Source organism: Serinus canaria, chromosome 4, assembly GCF_022539315.1.
Source record: "Serinus canaria isolate serCan28SL12 chromosome 4, serCan2020, whole genome shotgun sequence".
Taxonomy (NCBI): Eukaryota; Metazoa; Chordata; class Aves; order Passeriformes; family Fringillidae; genus Serinus; species Serinus canaria.
The window spans coordinates 61,792,862-61,798,861 of record NC_066317.1 but is presented as its reverse complement, the minus strand read 5'-3'; positions in this window follow the sequence as shown (position 1 = coordinate 61,798,861).

Below are 6,000 nucleotides of genomic sequence, written 5' to 3'. Positions count from 1 at the left end.
TCTGCCCTGTGTTCAGATGTATTTTTTCTGTTGATCCACCTAGCATATTTCTGAAGGGAAAAGAGATCTTTCTTATGAGATTCTAAGTTTAAAAGATTCTTCTTTGACAAGTGTACAGTGGTGATCTGCTTTTTAAATTTCAGTACAACTGGAATAGCCCGGGCTTCTTGGGGCCAGGTTTATCTGACTTCTTCAGTCAAGGATCCTCCACTGGAGGACTTGCAAGGTTAAATCTCTTCATATTTAGGATGAGCACACCTTGACTGATGCATTTAAATGTAGTGTCTTCCATGACAATATGTAATGAAACTACAACATTTTTATTGCAAAAATCAGTTTACCAAGAAAATATATTACCTAAGGTCTCTACAAAGGCTGCCTTTCTGAATGTTACTTGCATTAAATCTGGGACTTGTAGCATGGGTAAGGATTTGACACAATAGTAAAGGTCATGAGATTGCTGCTGGCCTCATAAAGGAATCACAGTTTTAAAAAATGTTTTTTTTCAGGTTGAGCAGGGCTGTGAATCTGTGCCTGCACATGGTTTTCTGTGCGCATGTGTTTGTGTATGTCATAGTAATTTCTGTTTCTTTTAAATTATTTTTACTTCACTAGAATGGGACAAATAGATGACTTTCACTTACTTTTTAAATTCACTTTATATTGTCATGCACTGAATTGTATTAGGAGCTGAAGCAGGAGGCCAAGCCATACAGTTGCATCTGTTAAAAAATGATTGGTTTTTGTTTCAGTAGTACCTGCAGGTTGTACCTCCCTGTCAAGTTACAGGCATGATATTTTTGTTGAAGGAACTAGAGCTTTCTCATTGGAACAACAGGAGCTCACAGAAATGGAAACCTTTTTTCCTAAATAAATAAAATCATGTGCTTTCAATTTCCATTAGTGAACCAGGGCAATGGAAATCAGACCATAGTCCTATTAGCAGGCTTGTGCTTGTTCACACACCTTGCATAAAAAACATGTGCATGATCTAAAATACAATTTGTGATTTCTATGGGATGAGTCCAGATACAGAGCTCTTTGCAAAAAACCCAAAACAACAACAATCTGCCAAAAAAAGCCAACCCCCCCCCAAAAAAAAAACCAACAAAAAACTGACTCCCTCATGCTTTTGGAAATAAATGCAACTTGTAACTTCTGATGATAAAAAGAAGGATTTGCTCATTTTTAATTTAGCATTCTTTCAGAGTCAGATCTCCTCCTGTTTTTACCAGGAATACAACGTATTAATTACCAGAAGAACAAGACCATGTGATGTGGCTGTACTTCTGAAAGGTGTTCTTGTAGGACTTTAATGTGGCAGAAGTGCTCTTGGTGATAAGAAAATGCTCTCATCAAGTGCAGGTTTGGGCATAAGCATTGATGTGCTGTGTGTGTACCTCTTTCTGCCTGACAGACCTACTGCCAAATGTACCTGCTGCTTCAGTGGGGCTATGGCATGGTTCATAAGCTGCTGTGGAACAGTTTTACGTGCAAATATTTGGGTGATGGAATTTTCTCCAAGGTAACGGGCTGCAAGATGGAGGGCTGGAGTTTGGAGGGATTTAATTTCCCAACCTTGTTGGGAAATTGTCTGGGCTTTAATAGCACTCTGGCACCTAGTTGTGGAAAATGCCAGTAGGTGTCTTTAGGCATGTTTGTGAAAATCTGTCCTGAGTGTTGTTTTCAGCAAACAGCTTGGAAAAAATCCTCATTTTTCCTCTCTGCTGTAAATCAAACAGTTTTAATTAGTGTAGCTTGGAAAACTGTATTTGAATTTGAATTATGAGTGATTGCATTTTTTGTGAGATGTTGAAACACGAAGCCCTTGGTAAGTTTCTCTTCTAGTTTGTCTGGAATGGGACACATACTTGGTACAATAACCACAAGAAGAAGACACAGTATTTTATGAGTTACTGAATTATGGGGATTTTTTTTAAGATGACAATGCTGTTACATTTTTATTTCACCTTTTCTTTGGGCAAATCCTCAGCTCTCATTTGACCAGTCATACAAACAATGTTCTACAATCCAAGTTGAAAGGAAATGTTAATCTCATACAGCAATTGGAACAAGCAAAGCAGAGTAAGCCTGGGAGAGTTAAAAGTAATTAACAGGAATTTTTCTAAGGAGCAGATCTGCACCAAACACAGCTCAGACAGCTGGGTAAAAAAGGTGAATGTGTGTTCAGCTTTGGTACAGCCTTATCTTGAGTGATGTGTGCAGTGCTTGGCCTCTCAATTTAAGAAGCAAGGGGAGGTCCCTGAATGTGTCCAGAGAACAAAAAAGCTGGTGAAAGGGATGGGAGTGCTCTGAGGGGAGGCTGAGGGCTCTGGGTTTGTGTTGTTTGGAGCAAAGAGGCTGAGGGGTGACCTCATTGCTCTCTGCAGCTTCCTAAGGGGAAGCAGAGAAGGTGCTGAGCTCTTCTTGCTGGTTATCCAGTGATAGGAAGGGCAGGAATGGTTCAAAACTGCACCACAGAAGGTTTAGATTGGACTTTGGGAATCATTTATTTACCAAGAGGCTGGTCAAACATTGCAACAGGCTTCCCAGAGAGGTGATTCTTTTCCTAGGCCTGGTGGTTCTTAAGAGGCATTTGGAAAATACCCTTAATAACAGGCTTTAACTTTTGGTCAGCCCTGAACTGGTCAGGCTGGGGGATTAGTTAGTTGACACTGTGTCTTCCCAATTAAAATATTCTATTCTATTCTATTCTATTCTATTCTATTCTATTCTATTCTATTCTATTCTATTCTATTCTATTCTATTCTATTCTATTCTATTCTATTCTATTCTATTCTATCCCGTCCCCTCCCATCCCATCCCAAAGATGACAGGCTTCAGAGTAGCCTCACTCTGAGTGATATCAGTTGGTTATTGAGAAATCAGCTATCAATTTTCTCTGAAAGGCTGGGATATAAATGACAGGAAAGTACATGTAATCTTGACCTGGATTCTGATACAAGAAATAGCTTTGTAAGCCTGTGAACAGGTTTAGGAAAGCGCAGCTGACATGTGAACTTTGAATTTAGTAAAACTTGAGGGTGAGTGAACTTTAAAACTTATATACTTTCAAATGCTCGCCTGCATCAGGGCATCTAGAAATAATTCAAATTTATTATCCCACTGTGTACACAGAGGCGTATGTAACATCACCATTTTACTGAAATAATACGTGTCAACTTATTTGAGGAATATGCAGTAGGGGGGGGTGGGATCAGAAAGCAGATTTAGCATGACAGTAATTTTTCTCTACATTATATGGTTGTGAAATCCTTAAAAAGAAAAATAAATAAATAAAAAACCCCTAGCATTTGCTATTGTATAAGTTAAATTTTACTCATCTGTGGGCTGAGCTGGCAATTTATGGATAGCCCATATACAGAAAAAAAGAGCTGATTAGATGTTCAGAAAGGAGCCTGCTCTTTGGATACTGGAGTTTTATTATGTAATGAATCACTCAGATCCATCTTCCCCTGTGTCTCCGCCACATTTGGAGGATGTACCCCATGGCCTGCCTTTGGCTGCTCCTTTTATTGCCAACAGCCAGCAGTACTGGACACCAGTTGGGAAGCACGGGAAAGTATCTTCCTGGGAACTTGATGAAGTAGGTAGGTGTCAGCAGAGAACCAGAAAGCAGCAGCTGTCCTTTGCCAGCACTGGCAGGAGGGCAGCACAAGATGTGTGTGTGTGAAGAGCCAAGTGCTGTGAAACAGAGAGCACTGTAACCTGAAAGGAGGGTGCCCCTAACTCTGAGTTCAGCTGCACTGTGTCATTTACAGTGGCTGGGGTGTTTGGTAGAGATGGATCAGGTCTGCTGAAAGCCCAGGACCTGATCTTGGATTTGGTGTCTCTGTGCTTTCTATGGTGAATCACAGAACTATGACAGTATGACCACAAGTGATCAGAAGTGACCAAAGTGAGAGCTGTGGAATGCCTCTCCTGCAGTGACAGCCCTGGGTGTGCTGCTTTGGAGCTCTGCAGACAGCAAATACCTGGGAACATTTAACAAGCTTAGAGCCTCTCATTGCTGGTGCTGTGTGGGGAATTGTCAAAGTACCAGTTGCAGCCTGCAGCTGGCCACATCTGCAGCATGGCCTGTGATGGGAGCCCTGTCCCTCTGTCTGTCAGCATAGAGCTTGCCCTGAGCACTGCAGGGAGAGACAGAACTGGATAACAGAAACCTGATGGCCAAGCAGCAACAGTGCCCATGTGAAGATGCCAAACTAACTGCACCCTGCTCTGTCTCTGCTCTAAGTGGTCAAAGCTGAACAGGTGAGTTGCTCTGATCCTAGGTTGACAGGAGCTGATGAAAATTAATGTTTTTTTCATGGTATGATTGTGGCTGAACAGGGTCACTCCTGTTCCTTCTGAATCCCAGACACATACTGTGGCAGCACTTTGATCTGGAATTCTGACTGTCCTATTTGGTTACATTGGCTATTTTGGTCTTTCAAAAGTTCTAGTACAGCTGTTTGTACATGTGGCATCAAAATGAGAAGAAAAACAATTGCTAAGAACATCTCTGGAAAATCATGTTCTCATCCTGAATTAATAATCATGAATAAAAACTTTGTTTTGCAGTTCTGTAAAGAATGAGGGTCAATTTGTGCAAGGCCTGATTGGTGGCAAGGCTTTAAGTGACACCAGCAAACTGAGGCTAATGCAAACATTGTTTAAGACATATCCATCCCAGACATAAACGTGAGACCCAGAACTTGGATCTGAAATGGTTGGAAAATGGACTCTTTCCCCACTGAAGGACCATTTAATTAATGGTTTTGGTTCTGATGTCTTCTTGAATTAGAAACTGAAATTTGAATTTTGAAGTTGGACTAAAGGACCCAATGCCAGGTATTGTAAATTATTGGTTTTCATATGGGAGTTTCCAGTTCTCAGTGTGCTTATTCTTAAAATAGTGTAGTTCCCTTCTCTCTTTAAAGTACTTGGAAAATTACAACTGTAGAACATTAAACAGCATTTTATGTTAGTAGGAGGTTTATTTCAAAGTGATTCAACACTCACTTTGCCTATAGAAACTGGCAGTTTTAAATTACAATAGATCTGTTATTGAGAGGCAAACTTGGAGACTGAATTGGTTATTTTTATTAAAATGGACAGCTTTTGTGATAAATTAATGCATCAGTGAAGGAACAAAGTTCACATATTAAGCATTAATATCTGTGTACTGCTTCTGATTTAGGAGAGTGCTCTTTTGTTGAGTGGTGGGATAACACTTGAACATTTGGATATGAAAGTGCTTTAAAGGCAATAGGTAAAAGCACTTGGGTTGCAATTGTTGCTGTACCAAATATGGCTCAACCTGAAAAATTTACTGTGGAGGAAAGCTTATGAATTTATTTTGGCTCTACTGGACAGATTTTATGAATACTTCCATTTAATGCCTGTAGATACTAGTGAAAGAATTCCATGCAATCTTTTTTTTGTATATGAATATCCTGCTTCCCAATAGGTGCTAGGTGAATAGAATGAAATACATGTTAAGTGTTTGACCTATTTGGAAATGTTGGTTCTGGGATTTAGCAGCACTTTGTTAAAGAACATAATGAATCCAGAAAATGCAGCACCCAGCTCCCAGTTACAAAGGTAGGTCTGTTTGTATTAAAAGCAACAATTTATTCTATTTATTGACTTAAATTACTTTATTCTATTCTCATTAAATGCTATGGAATGAAAAAAAATATTTAAGATATATTTTAGAACTTCCTGTGTAGTACTTACTGGTAAATGCTCAGCCAAGATCAGCTGTTGAGGCAGCACTTCTGGAAGCTAAGGTGGTTCCTCTGTCTCTTGCTTTTTACCTTATTCTGCATTAAGTCTGGCTTGAGGGAACCCCACAGGGAGAGCTGGACACACAGCAAGCAGGAGAGCCCAGGCAAGGATCCTGCTCCTACCAGCTCCTGAGCACAGGGATCCCCACCTGCAGAAACAGGATCTGAAAAGGAGATGCCACTTCACCTGACAAAATGTAAATGATCT